We start from the raw sequence: 23,510 nt of genomic DNA, 5'->3' as shown, positions 1-23,510 counted from the left end.
ACATAGACAACATTAAAGGTACCCTGTACACTTCAGAACTACGCTAGCCACCCAGGCTTATATCACTCAATAAGCTTATAGCATGAAGAATCTTTATGGAGTATCCCGATAGGAACAAGTGCACATTCTTATTGGGAAACAATAGCTTTATTTTATATCTTTGTGTTTTCATCAATACATCAATATTTCTGTGGAGCTTTCTCATTTGGTTTATATTTTCCCATTTCTCTCTACCTCTCTTCCCTCTCTCTCCCTCTATGTCTATATCTCTCTACCCACTCACTCTTTCCTCTCTTCATATTCAATATTCTCCCTTCCTCTATTTCTCTCTCCTTCCCCCTCAGTCCCTTCCTCACTGCCCCCAAATGTCACAAACTCCTTGTTATTTAATTTTAAATTTAATTTCTAAAGAAATGTGAAATGTGCCTCTTAGGAACCCTAATATCACTATAAAAAAACGCTTGAACTTATCATGTGGAGATAAAGGACCGTTCAAAGGACGTCATAATCTCGGGTGAGGAAACATCAGCAGTGTAGAGGTAGAATCCGTTCTATACACCCACCTTGTTGTTTCAAAGGCCGCCGTGGTTTCCATGCCCCACCCTCGGTGGTGTGAGACGCCCTGCGCTTTTATAAAGACGAAGGGAAAAGATGGCACCATCATAAAAGAAGTAGAGATTGTGTCGTTCTGCAGAGAGAAGTTGCCGCATTACATGGTTCCCAAGGTTATCGTATTCACGGATCTGCCCAAGACTGGCCCGGGCAAAATAGAGAAGAACCTGCTAAAAGAGGGGACCAAACATCTCCCGCGCCTCCCAACTTCAACAGTGGCAACCCCTACCCGAATTTTCCGGAAGAAGTCAGTACCATTGAAACAGCAAAATCGACCACGATATGACGACCTGCATGGACAGTTCAACATCACCCTACCCCGACTTTAGTTAGAGTAATCTGAGTAGGCCCTGCTATATACCTCAGACATCCACAGTGATAATATTTATGTTATAGGAAAACCTTGCATGATCCATAGTTTTTTTCAACAACGGTGTAGGTATGTTTATAATTATTAAAAGTTCTTTATATGTCTTGATATAAAAATTCTTCACCAAACGTTTATCGTTAAAAATGTTTGTATAATTGCTATAACTTATCATAGTATCGGTAAAGAGTATTTCAGTAAGATGGCTACGCACTTCAAAATGGGGAAAATCATGTAAATAGTTTCCCACTTAATTCTTGCGCTTAAAAGATGAACATTTTTGCTATAATAACTTTCAAAATCTATTTATTAGAAAAAAAAAAAAAATCCATTTATTTATTAGCACGACCAATTCATTTATTTACTAGCACAATTAATTCATTTATTTATTAGCACAATAATATTAACAAATATAGTTGATAATATTGGCTTATATCAATCCGATACACAATCACACTAGTAAATATGGTTGAAAAATGCCATAACATTAATGATATGGAGCTAATATTAATCATAATAATAATATTCTTATTGATAAATATATAATAATAAAAATATTACAAAAATAGCTATTATAATAAAAATATTATTATTATTATAACTAATAAAAAATATTAATTTATATTAAAAATGGTTAATCGTATTAAATATTAAATATTGTTACTTGTTATTATAACCATTTTAAAATAATTATTGTTACTACTAATTATTATTATTATTAATTAATATTACTACAATAATTGGAAAATATTAATATTTAAGTTTAATATTATTATTAATTAATAAATAACAATATTATTGTTAATTTGATCATAAATTATTAATAATAATTAATTAATTAACAATAATTAATAAATTAATCACTCGATCAGGGTGTGAGCTGGACAACATCTCCATTATGACAAATTAATGAAGGCGCCCTCGAGGTACAAACCCACCACCCTCCACATGCTTGGGGCATATGGTGTGGTGGCTCCGTGCATGCATGGTGTTAATACTCCCGCAGAAGGTGACAACAATATTATGTTTTGGTTTTGGCATTTGGTAAGATTCTTTGTGAGCGAAGTTGGTAAGTGTCTAGTTCACGGTAGAGGAGTGTTGAAGGGTGGTGTTGGGCTCTGTGGATCGACGCAGAAACAAGAGAAGTGAATGTCTAGGCTTCTCCCAATGTGGGTAAATGGGTATGTGATCTGCCATTCCTTTCTCTCTTGCATGCAATGACTTAACTGTTTGATGGAATTAGGATGATATGGTTTTGAATCGCCATGGTATAAAATAAAGAGGGGCTGCATGCATTTGTTTTCCTTCTGAATTAGGTCCAGTGGCTCAACATTGTCTCTGTGTCTATTTTTTTTGGGACTATCTTATCTAGGATGGGGTTATATTTGGTTTACATCACTACGGTCTGTCTCTGGGACATCCTTCTATCTCAGCCTGGCACCACTCGAACTTGGGGATGGGTACATTGCAGTTTCGTTCTTGGGCCTTGTCTTTCTGAATATTCTTGGGATGGGTTAGGGCTTTTTCTCTGGATGTATTGGAGCTTAATTGCTCCCAGGAGGCTCCTAAGTGGGTTCCATGGTATATTCCCATGTGGGAGCCATCTCTGACATATGTTTGTGACTCTCCTTTACTTTGGGAACATATTTATTCTTTGTGGAACATGCTTGAGTGTTTTCTCCATACCAATTTCTAATTGTTATGTAAGCGATATCTTGGTTATGGCAGTCGTATCTCTGTTTGGGTTGGTCAGTAAGGAGTGTATTCAATGGAAGAGAAGGGAGGAAGTCCCTCAAGTTCTTTATTGGAAATTATTGTTTCATGTTTCCTCCTTAGCAGGTGTACATGGTGGTAATGTCACCTGGAAGTTGGGAACTTTTGGGCTTGGGCTACCACTTGTGCAAGGAATTCTATTAACCATTTCCCCCACTATAAACTATAAGTGTATGAAAATGGCTCGGTCAATGACTACAAAGGCATGAAACACAACCTTGACGGGATGAGGTAGAAGAACTAGGTGAGTCACATCGGCAGGGCAACCCAACTCCTCTAGGGATGAATTGAGGGTTCAAAAACCAATTTCCAGCATCATATATGATGCAGCTACAACTTACCATGAAGGTACATCAGAGGATATCTAGCAGTTAATTAAGGAATGGGAAGCAAACTTGAATCATTAGGCTAGAATGATGAAAATTGATGTGGAGGACTGGTGGACTATGGTGCTGGATCGAGAGCACACCCCTGGTCATGTCACTCAATTTAAACAGGCCTTGTTCCTGTATTGTTATATGAAGAGTATCTTGCGAAAGGATTTCGAGCAGGTCTCTATGGGCATGGAAGTAGCAATTTAGGACTTTCCTCATTATAAACAGTAATTTGAGAAGCTCCAGTTTTAGATGTAAAGACAGGATGGCCATCTTCGATGAATAAAATAACATCTCCCTTACATTATCCCACAGATAGAGCTCCCAGGATCCAATGCTAAGGACTTGGCTCTGGTGGATTTTGCATCTTCCGATGGAGCCGAGTAGTTTGCTAGCTGGTCTCTCAGTTTTCTGTTATTTTTTGGATGTAGGGAGCTTTTAGTTTTTAGAATGATGATAGTTTTATTTCTAGGCATGTAGAATTCAGGCAAGGAAAAGGAATTCAAACTTATCTAGCTTCATTAGAAAGACTTATTATTTTTTGTTACTCGATGGCATATCATGCTGTTAGGTGGCCGACAAACTTGGTTTCCCTCTGGGAAAGTTGAGGCCACCTAATTATCTATTATGTGGATGTGTCTTTCTTTTATATTAATGAAAAAGGAAGTCCCTAACAAGCTTACAAAAAAAAAGTAACAAATTATTATTATTATTAATTAATAAATTATCTTGACGATAAACCACACTAGATGGTTTGAAACATGTCAATAATACACTTCTAATGCGATTTCTACCAAAATATTTCCCATTATTTAATACAAATATTGTTTTTTATTTTATTTTATATTAATTATTGCTAATTAATTAAAGCCAAGGGATTTATATTAAACCCAAGGATTAATATTATAAACCCTATTAATAATATTATACCCTAGGAATATGAACCCTTAGATTAAGAAACCTAATTGATTGATATTATAAACCCAAGGGATTAATACTAAAACCCCAAGGGATTAATATTATAAACCCAAGGTATGTAAACCCTAAGATAAATATTATAAACCCTATAATCATGGTTGACCATGGTTGATTTATCATTTGAGAAAATATTTGTCACAATGTGACATTTGACTATGGTTGAACCATGAACCCAAGGGATTTATATTAAACCTATGGATTAAAATTATAAACCCTAAGAATAATAGTGTACCCTAGGAATATGAAGCATTAGTTTAATAACCCCAATGGATTGATATTATAAACCCAATGGATTAATACTAAAGACTCAAGGGATTATAAACCCAAGCGAATAATATTAAACCTAGGGGATAAATATTTTAAACAAAAAATATATAAAACCTAAGATAAATACTATAAAACCTAAAATAAACATGGTTTACCATGATTATAATCCCAAGGGATTTATATTAAATGTTATGCTTAACATTATAAACTCCATGAATAATATTATACCCTAGGAATATGAACCTTAGATTAATAAACCCAAGGGATTGATATTATAAATCCAAGGGAATAATGAACCCAAAATATATTCTAAACCTTAGGTATATAAACCTTAAGATAAATATTATAAACCCTAAAATAAACATGGCCGTCCATGTTTTATCATGGTATATTTTCATATTGAGACAATCTTTATCACAATGCAACGTTGGACCATGGTTTACCATGGTTGATTTTCATATTGAGGCCATCTTTGCCATAATGTGACATTAGAACATGGTTATAAACCCAAGGGATTTTTATTAAACCCTAGGATTAATATTATAAACCTTATGAATAATATCATACCCTAGGAATATGAACTCTTAGATTAATAAACCCAATGCATTGATATTATAAACCCAAGAGATTAATTCTAAAACAATCTTTGTCATAATGTGACATTGGATCATAGTTGACAATGTGATTAATTCTAAAACCCAAAGGTATTATAAACCCAAGGGAATAATATTAAGCTTAAGGGATTAATATTGTAAACCCAAGGTATATAAACCTTAAGATAAATATTATAAACCCTAAAATAAACATGGTTGATTGTGATTGACCATGGTTCATTTTCATATTGAGAAAATATTTGTCATAATGTGACATTGTACATTATTTGTCAAAATGCGACATTGGACCATGGTTGAGAATGATTAATTTTCAAATCGAAACATTCTTTTTCATAATGAAACATTGGACCATGGTTGATTTTGATATTGAGAAAATCTTAGTCATAAAGTGATGTTGGACCATGGTTGACAGTGATTATAAACCCATGGGATTTATATTGAACCCAAAGGTTTATCTTATAAACCTTGTGAACAATATTACACCCTAGGAATATGAACCCTTACATTAATAAACCCAAAAAATTGATACTATAAACCCAAGGGATTAATATTTAAAATCCTAGGGAATATAAACTTGAGGGAATAATATTAAACCCAAGGGATTAATATTACACACCCTAGGTATATAAACCCTAAGATAAATACTATAAACCCTAAAATGAACATGGTTTACCATGGTTTAGTATGGTTGATTTTCATATTGAGACAATCTCTATCACAATGTGACCTTGGACCATAGTTGATCACGGTTGGCCATTGTTGATTTTCATATTGAGACAATCTTTGTCACATTGTGACAATCTTTGTCACAATGTGACATTAGACCATGGTTATAAACCCAAGGGATTTTTATTAAACCCTAGGATTATTATTATAAACCTTATGAATAATATTATACCCTAGGAATATGAACCCTTAGATTAATAAACCCAATGCATTGATATTATAAACTGAAGATATTATTTCTAAAACAATCTTTGTCATAATGTGATGTTGGACCATAGTTGACAATGTGATTAATTCTAAAACACAAAGGTATTATAAACCTAAGGAAATAATATTAAACCTAAGGGATTAATATTATAAACCCAAGGTATATAAACCTTAAGATAAATATTATAAACCCTAAAATAAACATGGTTGATCGTGGTTGACCATGGTTCATTTTCATATTGAGAAAATATTTGTCACAACGTGATATTGTACATTCTTTGTCATAATGCGACATTGGACCATGGTTGATTTTGATATTGAGAAAATATTAGTCATAATGTGACATTGGACCATGGTTGACCGTGATTATAAACCCATAGGATTTATATTGAACCCAAAGGTTTATCTTATAAACGTTATGAACAATATTACACCCTATGAATATGAACCCTTAGATTAATAAACTCAACAGATTGATATTAAACCCAAGGGATTAATATTAAAAGCCCTGGTGAATATAAACTCGAAGGAATAATATTAAACCCAAGGGATTAATATTATAAACCCTAGGTATATAAACCCTAAGATAAATACTATAAACCCTAAAATGAACATGGTTGATTTTCATGTTGAGACAATCTTTGTCACATTATAGCATTGGACCATGGTTGACCATGGTCAACCATGATTATAAACCCTAGGATTAATATTATAAACCTTATGAATAATATTATACCTTAGGAATATGAACCCTTAAATTAATAAAACGAAGGGATTGATATTATAAACCCAAGGGATGAATTTGAAAACCTCAAGGTATTGTAAACCCAAGGGAACACTATTAAACAAACACTATTAAGCCCTAGGGATTAATATTATAAGCCCAAAGTATATGAACCCTAAGCTAAATATTATAAACCCTAAAATAAACATTGTTTACCATGGTTCATTTTCATATTTATACAATCTTTTTCAAAATGCAATGTTGGACCGTCGTTTCCCATGGTTGAGCATAATTGATTTTCATATCGAGACAATTATTGTCACAATGCGACATTTTATCATGGTTGATTTTCATATTGAGAAAATATTTGGCACAACATGATGTTGGACCATGGTTGACCATGGTTGACCATAATTATAAACACAAGGAGTATGAACCCTTAGATTTTACACCAACGGATTTTATATTAAACCTAAGGATTTATATTATAAACCCTATGAATAATATTACACTCTAGGAATATGAACGCTTAGATTAATAAACCCAACACATTGATATTATAAACCCAAGGGAATAATATTAAACGCAAGGGATAAATATTATAAACATTAGGTATATAAACCGTAACATAAATACTATAAACCTGAAAACAAACATGGTTGACCATGGTAGATTTTCATATTGAGACAATCTTTGTCATAATGCGATGTTAGACCATGGTTGACGATGGTTGATTTTCATATTGAGAAAATATTTATCACAATGTGACATTGGACCATGGTTGACCATGATTATAAACCCAAGGGATTTTTATTAAACCCTATGATTAATATTATAAACCCTATGAATAATAGTATGCCCTAGGAGTATGAATACTTGTATCAATAAACCCAAGGGATTGATATTCTAAAACCTCAAGGTATTATAAACCCAAGGGAATAATATTAAACCCAAGGTATATAAACCCTAAGACAAATATTATAAACCCTAAAATGAACATGGTTGACCATGATTATAAACCCAAGGGATTTATATTAAACTCAAGGTTTAATATTATAAACCCTATGAATAATGTTATACACTAGGAATATGAACCCTTAGATTAATAAACCCAACATATTGATATTATAGACCAAAGGAAATAATAAACACAATGGAATAATATTAAACGCAAGGGATTAATATTATAAACCCAAGGGATTAATATTATAAACCGTAGGACTATGAACCCTTGGAAGGTTATAAATACAATTTATCTCTACCTCATTTGGATATCATAATGAGGCACTCTTCTATTTGGTTTTTTGACTCGCACAGGTCTGAGGCTTGTTTGCAGAGAATCAGGTTCACTCTGAGGTGAAATTACAGGGTCAAAAGCTCACATCTTAGTTTTAGGGTTTTGGGCCATAGTCGCTAGAAAAACATAGGAAAAAGTCGACCGTCGTTTCTTGCACAAAAGCTCATTTGAGTGACTAAATCCTTTCAGTCACACATACAACTCTCCATCCATGTGACTGAGAGATATTATTTTCACAGTCCATATCTGACCTGAGTCACTTGCATATTAGGCTTAAGGAAGAGACTAGGCAACTATAGTCGCTTGTATGACTCCTTATCCATGCGAATGGGAGTTCGGGTTTCAGAATCATAGCACTCGCTTCTCTAAGACCAGCTCTAACCAATGTCGCTCCCATGCCAGGATTAAGGTTACGAATGGGTTTTTATAGTCCCTCATATGACTCCTCCTCTATTCAACTAAGACCAAAATGAATGAATCTTAGTTGTCCAAAAATTTCACTCAGCGATCGCAGGTTTCAGAAGTTGAATTCAAACACTAACAGTTCATTACAGAATTTAGAATCAAACTTTTTAGTATAATATTTGTTGGGTTCATTTACGGATGTTGTAGTTGTTTTTGTTGGTTAGTTGCATAGATGAAGATATGGATCATTTTACTTTGTTTTGTTGAATCTTTTTATAACAATCTAAGAAGAAGAATAATTTGAAAGGGTTTTACCCATACTGGGTTTTTCCCTGGCCTCTGACCAATCTTGGTGTCTCTATGTGTGAATGGTTTTCTTCTATTCTTCCTTTATGTTCATATGAATTGATGATGACGATATTGTCCTTTCTACATAGTTGTATATGTTGTTGAATAATGATGTAATGTTATGATGTTATGGGGTGAACTTAATGTGTTAATGAGGAAATGAAATTATCAAAGCAAAGAACAATATAGCGCTAAGAAATTTTAACAGGAGGAAACATAAGGCAGAAAGCTACCACGAGAAAAGTACTGCAAGAAATACTCTAGTACCCATGATTTTTCGGGAGGTGAAATAGTACGTCAAGAAATGTGATGTTTGTTAATGGGTACGGTGACCATCGCACAAGAAAGAACTTCCTCTATAGAATATACGTAGACTCCATCATTTATAAAAGTGGGTTGTGGACTTTTTGGGGCCTATTAATCTGTCAGCACGTCACTCATATTCCTATTACATTATTACTACTATAGACTATCTAACCCATTGTGTCGAAGCTGCACTAGTTAAAGATTGCACTACTGAAATTGCTACCCCATTCATCTTTGAGAATATCATTACTAAATTTGGCTGCTCCTAGAGTCTCACCAGTGATTAGGGGACCCACTTCATTAATGAAAAATTCATCACATTATTGCAAAAATTCATGATCCAACATCACAAAAGCATCCCTTCCCATCTACATGTGAATGACACCGTTGAAACTTTCAATAAGATCCTAGAGAAGGGTCTCACTAAGATCTGTTATACCAACTAAGATGACTGAGATGAGTAGGTAGTAGCTACCTTGTGGGCCTACCATACCACCATCAAATTATTTCATAAACATACCTTGTTTCATCTTTTTTATGGTCGATAAGATATAATACCTACCGAATATATAATTCCCAACCTCTTTATCGCGTAGGCCACTCAGATAACAAAAGATGAGTCAATTGAAAAATGATTGAACGAACTATGGGATTTGGATGGAGCTATGTTTCTAGTTGATTTTCATCAAACTATTGAGATGGAGAGGTAGAAAGCGTGGCACGACTGACACACCAAGAGGATGTCTTTTTTAGTTGGGGACAAGGTTCTCTTATATGACAGTAAATTTCTAAAGCATGCTAGGAAGCTCTAAATGCACTAGATAGGAACGTTCATTTTTGCGGAAGTAGAGTCCAAAGATTTTAATATTGCACAAATGGAAAATATTCTATTGAGTAGTTGGGTGAATGACACACACCTAAAGACCTTCCATGGCCCACCAACTTCTTAATCAATTGGTTTGATCTCCAAAATGGGATCATAGTTAAGGATAGGATAGAGTCAATTAGGTAGATTTGAATTTGAGTCAATTATGTTAGTTACAAATGAATTTACTTGTAGTAGGTTTGTTAGTTAGTTGAGTGCATCCCTCCATAACCGATTGTGCTCAGATAAATGCACATGGCAGTCATCTTGTCCATCATAGTCAGTAGTAATTTCTAGCATCTTTTCAAATCTGGTTTAAATCTCTCCTGTAATATCCCTAACACATTTTGGTTATCAACCTTTTGGTTTTTCCATCATTTTGTAATATTTGGTTGTCATAATCGTCTGACTTTTGATTTTTTGTGCCATCCAGATCATGTCGAAGTCACAATTGACATTAATGCCATGATTTGAATTGATTGTAGAAAGTTTCCATATTTATTAGTTAAATGGTCTAATCAAACACATTGTGTCAAGTCTTTCTATAAAGTTTTCATGAAACATTTAATTCTTCATTGTAAAAGATTAGGTGGTCAAATTTCTCACTTTGGCTTCAGAGTCAAATTACCCTGGCTTTCAGTCCAGATTATGTCTCCCTGTGTCTATTGTACATAGTTGATGAGTTATAGTCATGGCTCGAGTATCCAAAGTTGTTGTTCCCACCCCTCCATTTGACCCTAGAATTACATAACTTGAAGGTATTTTTGGAAAATACAAGAAGGCTTTGCTCATCAATAATGATTTATCAAACTCCTTTCATTTCCCAATTCTCAAACGCAACGACTTCACAGAAGCTACAACCAAACCAGATGGCATCCAATATTCTAGGTTAAAAGATGAATTTAGATGTTTAAAGTAGTCCACACTGATGAATTTGAGCATTTTACCAGTCTTCGGCACTTCAATAGCAACCATGCAATGACAAAAGTTCCTTATCAGTCGACTCCATGGCTGTTCCCAGCGGATCTCCTGGGAGTAACCGATACACACTAGTGAAATCCAGTAGTTGATGGGACTATCTCCTATGGGAGGCATGGTGTCGTCTACATTCTAGACCACCTCTAAGCATAGGGAGAAAAAATGTGACAATAAAAAATATATCAAGTATGCTACTCAATGCGATGGGAAAGGAACCACCATCAATATGATAACGTGCCCTCAATTAAGTTTTCTTGACACATAATTGCCGAGAAAATCATGTGCATTAAACCAAGGGTTGATGAAATCTGGATACCATCTCGGTCGTGGAAGTTTGTGAAAAATGGGACCAATTGAACTAGTGCAACTATTTTCTAAATGAACTTTTTGAAGCCTGTGAGGATGTATACAAGTGGGAAACCTCCTTCATCTATGGGTATTTAGTTGTCTCACCAGAAATGATGAGGTGGTGACATCCCTAAGGAAGATAATTGTCCCAAATTTCCAAAGACCAACCCCTGGCCCTCACATATTCCCCATGGAAGACATTCAGGGATCTGAACAACATCAGAATCAACGAGGAATCCTTCACCAACTAGTATGCAAAAATGCGAACTCTCACAATGACCATCTCTAGAATCCCAAAAGCACTCTTAGATGAATATTCAGAAGTCATATGGTTTGTTTTTCACCATAGAACCACTTGGATTCACACTAAGGTTGTCAAACAATACAAATTTCTGATGTGGGATCCACCTTTCACTCTCTCAGAACAAGCATTCCACAATGAAGTTCTGCCCTAACTAGGTATCATTGGCAAGATCTGGGACAACAAGAAGAAATAATCTTTCAAAGGATGTTTTTCATAACCACTACCTAGCGAGAGCCCCTTCGTCTCATGGAAGTGAACAATAGAAGAAACACTCAATCTTGTTTTGAAGACATTCGAGATAATTGTGATTTTAGTCCAAAAAACTCAAGAAGCCCTGGGGCCATCAGTAAGTTATCTACCCCTGTTTTATGAAATTATTAATGTTATTCTGGTCACTATTTGATCATTTAGATTGGTCGTTGTCTCCCTTCCCCTAATGGGCCCTCATTCAATTACTGAGCCAACAGTCTAGGACACCCATTCGATTGCTACCTGAATTCCCCTAGTTTCCCAAAACCATGTTCCAGATACCTCTCCCCTAATTGCTGACCTCACCGGTGAAGAACCAAACTCTGTCATGAGCACCTAAATCATTGAAGAAATCCCGTAGTCCACCTCCATCGCTTTCCCAACGTCTCACAACCCATCAGCTTTCACTGCCTCCCCCTCTGTGATCATTTCAGATCTTCCTCAAACTGGCAACATCCTTAATTCCGAGATTGAGATGGAAGTCGATTCCATCATTTAATCAATCAATGAAACTTCCCACAATTCCCTCCCTATTCACACTATAACTATGTATTTAGTTACCATGCCCATTTTATCCTTTCTTCTAGCTTTAATGTCTCAACCAATAAATCCACTCTAGTACACAAGGCGAAGAAGCTATAAATGTCCTAACTCAGAACCCCAATCCCATTCTCAATTCGTCACCACCATTTGTTCTAGATCACACTAACACCAACACTAAAAAATACCTACAACAGGGAACCTCACCTCAAGGACAATTTGAGAAATCAGTTTCCAGTGGACAATCGATGCAGGCCGGATTCCCTCTCCTTGTTACCATGACAACCGATGACCTTCAGAATTGGTTGTCCTGTTAGATATTTACATTCATTAAAATAGATACTTGCCAAGCATAAACACTACATAATACATTGGAAATCAAACATGAGTAGCAACAACAACAACTTATCTCCATATCAGTCAAGAATTATCAACTCATATAAGAAAAGCATGTGCTATAGCAGTAGGTCAATGATATCAGCGCCAAGTTCCAAACACTTTGGCCTACTATTTCTAAGGTAGTACTGAATGCACCAGAAGATTTCTCACCTTGTACCCTTTTGGATTTCTATGACCAAATTAGAACCACATGTGTTGACATTTTTTCGTTGAACCAGGAGCTCAAGAAGACTATCACAACTAGCTAGAGATCACTCCCTGATCTAGTCACTCAGTATGAAATTGAACAAAATATTACCGATGTGGGTTCTCTGAAGGCCTCCCTTCTTCAAGCTACTAGCAAGGTGCAAGAATTATTTACACAATTTCATGACTAGTCTTCTTTCCTCACTAAAAGGAGTCAACCCATCTATGCTTTATGACTATAGGCTCTACAATTGTTCAATGAAGCCTTTATTACACCTAACCTCGACCAACAGAAGGAATTTTTTACCCATGTGCTAGAGAAACAAATTCAACAGATCGAGGATGACTCTTGAACCACCAAGACTCTATTATGCGACCATAAGCCATCAGCACATAACCACGTTTAGAATTTGGGGAAGCCCATCACCAAAGTGGAGGCATAATGGAATACCCTTGTCACAAACCAACCTACTTAACCAACATGAACTTACCCTGAAATTTCTTGAGAAAGTTGCCACTCTAGTAGATTCCTGGCAGTCAGCGATCGCTGATACACCTAGCTCAAGAATGAAGCCATACAATCTATCCCAGAGTTTTTCCCTTCGTTTGATGGAGAACCTACAACATGTGAAGGATAAATTCAAGAAGAAGAAACACACATAGGAGTCTTGAAGCAACAAGAAAAAGTAACAATATGAATGAAGGATTGACTCGGGGACAAGTCAATTGATTGTGGTCGGGGCCCGTTGGGTCTTTCATTTTGGGGGATAGAATTTTTACATATTTTGGCCAAGTCTAACCAAAAGGTAGTTGCACAAGGAAACTTATGAGGAAAAGAGAGGAAATCTGCCAACATATGTCAGATGTGAAGGTTGGTAAGTGGGAGGCACATGAAACCACAATCGTAGTGTTGTTCACCAAGGCCACCAAGGAGAGATGAAGTAGTTGCAGCCGAGTCATGAAAGCATCCAAGTAGGACAAAGTGTAGCATCCAAGGGAAAGACTTGTATTTTAGGCACGAAAATATTACAAAATCCAGAAGATAAGGCAATAGAGGGGAGAGGCAAAGATCATATGTCGAGATGTTGTCGCTGAGTTTATTGGACTTGGATTTGCTCGTAGTTCATCTATTTTTGAGCAACATTGTATGGTGATTCTTCTAATTTCTACTTCAAGGGCCAAAGTGTGAGAATGTAATGTTGTTTTATGTTTAATGGAAAAGAGTTGCGAGATTGTTCTATGTTTCAGAATGTATTAGTTTGCATGGGCCTATTTAAAAACATTTATTATGCTTGAATTCTCATGTCACTTGTTTCTTTGGATGTGTTGTACTTCATAATTTCTGTTGGTTACCTGTTAGATGATGTGATTTTCTAGAATATATGTGAATGATAAATGTTGCACAACCCTTCTTGATGTTTGGTTATATTCCCCATCCTAGTAAGGTCATTGCGTGCCTTAGGTGAAACAATTTCTTCCGAGTAGGTGAAAATGTCAGTGTTGCACTAGACTAAAAAAATACCCTTTGTTGGCCCCTGTGTCTGAACCCAGGGTCTATCTTTCACAATTTTTTGCCAACACACTTCTAATTTTTTTTTTCATATTGAACTTTATCAATGTTTATGTTGCATTGTGATGTTCCAAAAGTGTTATTTGCGATTCTATTGTTTGTTAATGGTTATGTTTCATTAAGACATTTCTCATTGTTTACTTATGTCAAATTACCATGTTACTCAATCACTATGCTACATTGTGACTTTTACCAATGGATATGTCATGATGAAATGTCAGTAGTGTTGATAATGTTTTACTTTAAAAAAGCAAGTTCAAGATTATGTCAAATTGCAACATTAAGAGGTTGATATGAATAATTAATATTACTTTGGGTAATAAATTTAATGATTATGTGAATTTTGGATTATGTACATTCTTACGTTTTAAAATTACTACTTAATATATTATATTTAAATATGCAATGAAGTAATTTCTATCGTTTGTTATCATTGAAGTGTATGTCTTAGATACTATAATGCAGTTTTAATATACCAGGTTGACTATAGTTGACTGTGGTTAAACATGGTTGATTTTAGATGGGTATGGTTGATTTTGGTTGGCCATGTTTGAGTATGCATGATCATTGACTTCCATTAGAAAATATTAGGCATGACTAAATATAATCGATCATAATGGTTGGTCTTGTTAAACATGATTGACCATATTTCACCATGGTTAATCATATTGACTATAATGTTTTACAATCAATCATTATAATTTATATAATTAGCATAATAATCTATATAATTGATATAGTTAATCATATAATAATAATGTATTAATATACTTTTCTTAAAATAAACCATATTCTATATCATATTAATTAATACTTTTTTATTACATATAAGGTTAATCATAACTTTTCTTGTCATATTTCATGATTAATAATATTATTAAAAATTAACATATTATTAATATAATTATAATACATTAAATACTTTATGTTTAATAATTTAAATAAATTAAATTGGTAAGTTTAAAAAAATCAACATTTTCTCTCATTTAAAATGGGTAGTCTGAAAATGATTGATGGAAAAAATTGGTACTATAATAACTACTTCTTTCTTACCCTACCAGGCACACACATGTTTAGATCACGAGAAAAAATTTTCATTGCTAAATTATGAGTAAGGATCATTCGTTGTTATTAGAGAATGTAACTTATTATTACAAAAACATGTCACCTAGGAATAATTTATTGGCTTTACATTTTGTTGATAAATGTCGGTCAATCTTGAACAATTAACTTATTTTTACGTTGTAAGATGTTCCCCTCTTAAATCAAATCCCCTCTCATATTACGTGTACACTCGTGGGTCCTTGATTTAGGTGTTATACAATTAAAATATTTTGAGCCATCCAATTGATTCGACCGGTATTAAGTTATTTATAAATCTATTTACAAATTATACTCGTGACACACAGATCAACCTCACCCTTTCTCAACACTAGCTGGATCACCCTTTCTCAGCATTACTTTCAGGTGCTTCTTCCTTGATAGCCCATTTCCATCCTCTGAGATTTACCACACTCCTCCTCTTCATGAAGAGATTCTGAGGGTCCTGCTCAATGCCGATCTGATTGGGTTCCATACATTCGATTATGGGGGGAACTTTCTTTCTTGCTATAGTAGGATGTTGGGATTGGAGTATGAGTCCAAGAGAGGGTATATAGGCCTGGAGTATTATGGGCACACTGTGGGGATCAATATTATCCCTTTGGGCATACATATGAGTCAGCTTGAGGGTGTATTGAGGCTTGCTGATACCGAGTAGTAGATTAGTGAGTTGAAGGAAAAGTATGAGGTAAAGATTGTGCTTCTTGGGGTTGATGACATCGACATTTTCAAGGGCATAGGGTTGAAAATTCTGGCAATGGAACAACTTCTATATGAACACCCTGAATTGGTTGGTAAATTGGTCATGGTGAAAATTATCAACCCTCCATGCGGGCGAGGTCGAGATGTTTTGGAGGTCCAGGAGGAGATATCTGTCACCTCATAAAGGATAAATGAGTCATTTGGAACTAAAAGATATCAACCTATTGAATTGGTGTGGAGACATGTTTCATTGTATGAAAGGGTTGCATAGCAGACAATTGCAAAATGTTGTGTTGTATCTGCAATTCGAGATGGTATGAATTTGATCCCATATGAATACATTGTTTGCAAGCAACATACTATAGAAGTAGATGCCAGATTTGGAATCACATCTGATAACCCTAAAGAAAGTATGCTGGTAGTGTCCAAGTTTATTGGATGCTCCCCCTCTGTAAGTGGAGATATTTCTGTAAATCCTTGGAATATTTAAGCTTTAACGGATGCTATGAATACTTCTATTACAATGCTACATGGTGAGAAGAAAATGAGTCATGAAAATAATTTTAGGTGTGTCAGCACTCATGATGTAGCCTTTTGGGCCCAGAGTTTCATAGGAGAATTGCAAATAACCTACAGAGAGCACTCTCAAAGCTAGTTCTATAGACTAGGATTTGGATTGGGATTCAGAGTGGTGCATCTTGATCCATACAAAGCTCTTATAAATCCACTCACAGGTACAAACTTACATATAACTTTGCCTTTGTATCATTGTGTGTATCAAGTTCCTTTTGGTTACAAATTTAAATGAGTGATATTAATATGCCTCTTCTTCTTCTCCATCTACATTTTCTTGGATTCCCAGAAATATCAAGCAGAAGACCGAAGGTGTAGACGATCCCATTCATACACCTAGAAATAATATGATCCATATTAGTCCATTAGCAAATTGGCTACCTAGGATGAATCATATGCCCTCCCAAAGTTATCAGTTGTAGGAGTAAATTCATATGCTACCCAACTAGATTTGGGGAAAGATAACTTCAATTCTAATTTCCAATGATGTTGGTTGTCTCGAGAAATAGCTCCCTGTCCAAATGTAGGTATGGCATTTTCTTCTTTGAAAAGCTTCAGATTAGTAAGCTTTCATCTCTTATAAAAAATCCAAATTTAAGTAACCATACCATATCCATATATATATATATATATATATATATATAGATATATATATATATATATATATATACATTACATTCTTAAATTATATAATCAAATTGCTTATCAATCCATTTAATTCATTGCCCCATATGCCTTTGCTTCTTCTCCATCTATGTCTTCTTGGATTCCCAAAAATATCAAGCAGGAGGTTGAAGGTGTAGACCAAGAAAGCCTAGCCCATCAATACATTTGGGAAGAGATTTTGTACTTAAGGCAACAAATTTGAATAGTCCAAGGAGTACACATCAACATTGAACTTAGAGAATGCCGTTGAATTTAAACCTAGAGTGACCTCAACTCTCCATTAGACCTTGAATTTTAAGGCAGTAGACATCAAACTTTTCTCATAGCTTTTGAGGCTAGAAACCCTCTATTAAAGGCTTAAGTTGTTTAATCTGGAAACATAGTTCATTTTTAATATGGAGGTTGTCAAAAAACATCCTTTTTGAAACACAAATTTGTTGAGATAGTTGATTTGTGAGAGACAGAGGCAGTGGAAAATCCAGTTAGCATTATCTTTAATGTTGTGCCAGGAATACAATTCTATATCCCATTCCTACACCTAGAAATAATATGATCCATATTAGTGCCATTAGAAAATTGGCTACCTAGGATGAATCCTATCCCCTCCCAAAGTTATCAATTGTAGGAGTAAATTCATATGTTACCCAACTAGATTTGGGGAAAGATAACTTCAATTATAATTTCCAATGATGTTGGTTGTCTCGAGAAATAGCTCCCTGTCCAAATGTAGGTATGGAATTTCTTCTTTGAAAAGATTCAGATTAGTAAGCTTTCATCTCTTATAAAAAATCCAAATTTAATTAACCATACTATATATATAGATATATATATATATATATATATATATATATATCTATATATATATATATATATATATATATACATACATATATACATATACATATATACATTACATTCTTAAATTTTGTAATCAAATCTCTTATCGATCCATTTAATTCATTGCCCCACCTTTCCTTCTCGTTTCTGATATCTTATGATCTGGCCATTCCACCATGACCAAACCTCATAGATTTCTACAACTCAATAAAGAAGATAAGGTGAGATTGAATGGAAGAATTGAGTTCCTCTAGTTATTCTACCTTTGAGAAGACTGCATCCTCTCCCATATTTTTAAGGCCTAAAATCCAAAGAAAATGCAACATAGCTACAAACTTACATAGAACTTTGTCTTTGTATCATGTATGAATTCATTCATCATGTGATGCAGCCAAATCCTGTGATTGTAACTTTTAAATTTTGGTTAGATTTTATATTTTAATTCTTGTGATATAAGTTTTAAATTTTGATTGGATTTTAAATTTTAATTGTTTAAAATATGTTTTCCGATATATAAATAAATTTAATATTTAAAAATCTTTTTCTATTTCTATCAATTATAAAGTACAATTTAAAGTTTAAAAAAATCTCTATTAAATTTAGCACAAAATTGACTAGACAAATACAATAAACCAGTGCTTAAAGCAATTCTGGAATATTTAAAAAGATTAAAATTGAGACATGATCACATTGAAATCCTTCCACTGGGAAGTATAATCCACTCTCAGAATTCTGATTTCACCACTTGCAGTTGTCCATCAGACCTTGACTTTTAAGGCAATAGACATCAAACCATTCTCATAGCTTCTGAGGCTAGCAACCCTATATTAAAGGCTTAAGTTGTTTAATCTATAAATAAAGTTCATTTTTTATATGGAGGTTGTCAAAAACCATCGTTTTTGAAACACAAATTTGCTGAGATAGTTGATTTGTGAGAGTCATAGGTAGTGGAAAATCCAGTTAGCATTATCATTAATGTTGTGCTAGGAACACAATTCTATATCCCATTCCTACACCTAGAAATAATATGATCCATATTAGTGCCATTAGAAAATTGGCTACCTAGGATGAATCCTATCCCCTCCCAAAGTTATCAGTTGTAGGAGAAAATTCATATGCTACCCAACTAGATTTGGGGAAACATAACTTCAATTCTAATTTCCAATGATGTTGGTTGTATTGAGAAATAACTCCCTATCCAAATGCAACTATGGAATTCTCTTTTGTGACATGTTCATGTTGTTATTCCTTTCTTCTATATCTTCTTTGTTGGTTTCAATTGTGATGTCCCAACCTCAACTCTATTTAGTTTAAATGTCTAGTTTGTCTAAGCCTTAAGATATTCTATGGTATAATTGAGGATTTATTTTATTCTCCTCTAGGTGTAGAGATCACAATGTTGTCCACATAGGTTATGCTTCAGAGCATCTATGGGCATCACTGTCTTATTTACCAACTTCATTGCCCAACACTTCAACAAGTGTGGTAAAAGATGTTGAGACCATATTTTCGTCAAAGAAATATTTATTTGCACTTGCTTCTGTGGAGACAGACTTACATTCAATCTTTCTAGTGGAATAACTGATTAAGCTAGTAAGGTATTTACTATCTTCATAAACCTTCATATAAATATCCCCACATTGACTACTAAGCAGAGCACTGCTCACTGAAGTCTTTTTCAAGATTTTGTCTGGATTATTCAAAGTATCAGAACTAACTTCACAAGATGGAGGAACAAAAATACCTTTTTGTAGCTGATTTTTTTTACTATAGAGGAAATTTGAGTTTCATCAACATTGAGTTCACTAGGGGAGTATCATACCACGTGCGTTCATATTGGGAGATATATATTGAGGAAAAAATGGCATATTATATTGGGGGATATATAGGGGGAAATGGTTTTTATATTGGCAAGTATAAAAAATGAAGCTAAAACTTAATGAAAAAATATAAAGGGGTATAAAAAATGTTAATGAAAAATTGGATACCTACATTATCTAGTGGAAGTATAGGCTTTTTAAATTGGGAAGGTGTATTGGGTTTGTATTGGTAGGGGTTAAATAATGTGATTTTTAGGGTTATTTTCCAATATATAGTCAAATTAAGAGCATTGTTTAATATGCCATGAACGCACATGATAGGTAAGAGGTTCACTGAGTGAAGACCCCGTGAGTCCATTAGAGCTGTTATGATACTCATCAACGGATGTGTGGCATGTTATATTCCTTTGGGATTATTGGTTTAGTTTATTATTTGACATTTCCTTCATGTTATATTTTCCCTTTCCGATTGAAATATTTAACAAATCCCTACGGCCATTATGTGAAAATGAACATCTATATTTTGCTTTAGATCCTGTTGATATAGGGTCATCATGAGTGTTTTCTATCTTTGTTTTTGCACCTAATGTGGAGGAAAAATGTTGACCTTCTGGTATATGTTGACATAGAAATCACTTCTAGTGGCATCTGCAATGACAGAAAGTTCATGACCATTTTCATGTGTTCTCACACTTGTAGGCTGTTTGGAAAGATCATCTATATATTTGCTTGACCTTCATCAGTATCCTCATTAGAATCTACCGAATCACCATAAGTAACTGGCAGAAGATCCAGAGCTAATATTTGAGACATTTGTAAAGAACTGAAGACAGATAATCAATTTGGCATGCTTGCAACATTCAAAGTTCACAAGTTTGGGGCTTCTTCCCAATTCTTTGGATCAGAATGCCGACAACCATTTTCTAAGAATTGTCTAGCCTTGGGCATTTTTCTATTTAGTCCATAATTTATGTTGTAATTTTCTAAATATACAATGAAATACAAAGAAAATAATTAAGCCAAATCGTCTTCAATCAATGTTGTAAAAAGGTGTGAGTTGTGTGAGTCATTTTCCATGCTCCCATGTTTATGTTATTGAAGAAACATAGAATGAATAAGTGCGAACATAGTAAGCTATAGAACAAACTAACAATATGATAAGTAAAATGCAAGAAGTAATAGCTACCACATATTCTACAAAAAACATCCAAGGAGTCTTACTTTAATGACATAGAAGTAGCAGATATGCACCTCCCATTGCTTGCAATTTCTTGTCTACCCCAACAACATGCTTAAGGTAGAATTCTTGTGGTCTTAAGAATCCTTTGTAAGGTTTCTATAACCATGCAACATTTTCACTTTCCATTGGTGCTTCACCAATACTGTCCTTCAATGAACTTTTTTTTTTAAAACTACTCATGGCATTTCTTGCAAGATGACAGGTTCGTGGTTTTTTTTTTTTTTTCTCTGACTGACAGGTAAGTACTTCCTATACCCCTTGCATTTGACTATTTTAATCCATCATCCAATTGAATGAAAATCCCAAAGTGGTAATCAGAGCTCCTATCGATCCATACACAGGTAGAAACTTACATAGAAATTTGTCTTTGTATCATTGTGCGTATAAAGTTCCTTTTGGTTACAAATTTAAATGAGTGATATTAATATGCCTCTGCTTATTCTCCATCCATGTCTTCTTGGATTCCTAGAAATATTAAGTAGGAGGTTGAAGGTGTAGACCAAGAAATCCTAGCCCATCAATACATTTGGGAAGAGATTTTGTACTTAAGGTAGTAAATTTGAATAGTCCAAGGAGTACACATCAACATTGAACACAGAGAATGTTGCTAAATTTAAACCTAGAGTGACTTCAACTCTCCATCAGACATTGAATTTTGAGGCAGCAGACATCAAATCATTCTCATAGCTTCTCAGGCTAGAAACCCTCTATTAAAGGCTTAATTTGTGTAATCTAGAAACAAAGTTCATTTTTGATATGGACGTTTTCAAAAAACCATCATTTTTTATTATAATTTTTGAAAACTTTCAACTAAGCATATTGTCTATGCTTACAAAAAGAGTAATATTCAAGGCATTCTTTTGGATTATGATGGTAGCATGATGCCTCAAACTTCAATTAAGAGGACTCCAAATTTAGATGTCTTGAGAGTCCTAAACACCCTCTGCAATGATCCAAAGAATGTGGTCTTTATTGTAAGTGGACGAGGGCAAGAAACTTTAAATGATTGGTTTTCACCCTGTAAAAATCTTGGGATTGCTACAGAGCATGGTTTTTTTCCAGGTATTTGAACTCTTAACTTTATATGCTTACATTAGAAAAGAATGCAAGCCTTTTCCCACCTTTCGAAGGTTCAAATTACATCTTAACCTTTTTCATTTACATTGTCGGAGTAGGTGGCAGAAGGATGAAGAATGGAAAACTTGTGTGCCAATGATGGATTTTGGTTGGAAAGCAGTTGTGGGCCCCATTATGAAGTTGTACACAGAAATCACAAATGGTTCATTTATTGAGGCCAAAGAGAGTAGTATTGTATGGCACTTCTAGGATGCAGATCCAGATTTTGGTTATTGGCAAGCAAAGGAGTTGCAAGATCATCTTGAGAGTGTGCTAGCAAATGAGCTAGTTGTTGTCAAGAGCAGTCAGCAAATTGTGGAAGTCAAGCCTCAGGTATTGTACACCAATAAAGCAGTATTAAGGCTAATTTTTTCAAGGATATGAATTTGCTTTATGTCATTTGGATCTTGAATTAAGATCTTCAAGACAGGGAATTTATTAAAATTGTTTGGATTCAAAATGTGCAGGGGAGTGAGCAAGGGTGTTATAGTTGAACATATTTTAACAATGATGGCTAGCCAGGGGAATCCTCCAGATTTTGTCTTATGTATAGGAGATGATCGTTTAGATGAAGACATGTTTGAGATCATTGACATTGCAATGGCAACCTTACCTAAAACTGCAAAGAGGGAGGTCTTTGCATGCACTGTTGGTTAGAAGTCGAGTAAGGCTAAATATTACCTAGATGATACTGTTGAAGTAGTTAACATGTTACATGGATTTGCATCAGCAAGCAAATCATTGTTTGGGAGCTCACCAAGGGCTATTGTTTCTGTTTTAGAAGGTTGTTTCTAAAGTTCATGTATTCTTTTGTATAGTTCGATGAATAAAATAAATATAAATATCTGAATAAATTTTTTATTTTTGATGTTGTGTGATTTGTTTGATGTCATTTCATTGATCATAATCTTGTACATGTTAATGTGCCTTCATGTAATCTTGATGCAATTTTGAGCAGAGTTTTGAGATTAAGTTCACTAGGAGTAGGACTTGTCGTTCAGGTTTTGGATGGGGTTGA

The 23,510-nt window shown here is 34.4% G+C and overlaps 1 pseudogene; it reads left to right on the top strand.

The window, feature by feature from the left end:
- Window positions 1-593: 593 nt before the first annotated feature.
- On the top strand, window positions 594-23,287 carry LOC149143660 (alpha,alpha-trehalose-phosphate synthase [UDP-forming] 6-like; annotated as a pseudogene).
- Window positions 23,288-23,510: the final 223 nt, after the last annotated feature.

Source organism: Pinus tabuliformis, chromosome X (assembly GCF_031772625.1).
Source record: "Pinus tabuliformis cultivar Carrire ecotype Pingquan chromosome X, CPIR1, whole genome shotgun sequence".
In the NCBI taxonomy this organism is placed as follows: domain Eukaryota; kingdom Viridiplantae; phylum Streptophyta; class Pinopsida; order Pinales; family Pinaceae; genus Pinus; species Pinus tabuliformis.
The sequence above is the reverse complement of the archived record's forward strand: the minus strand, read 5'-3'. Positions and strand labels throughout refer to the sequence as shown.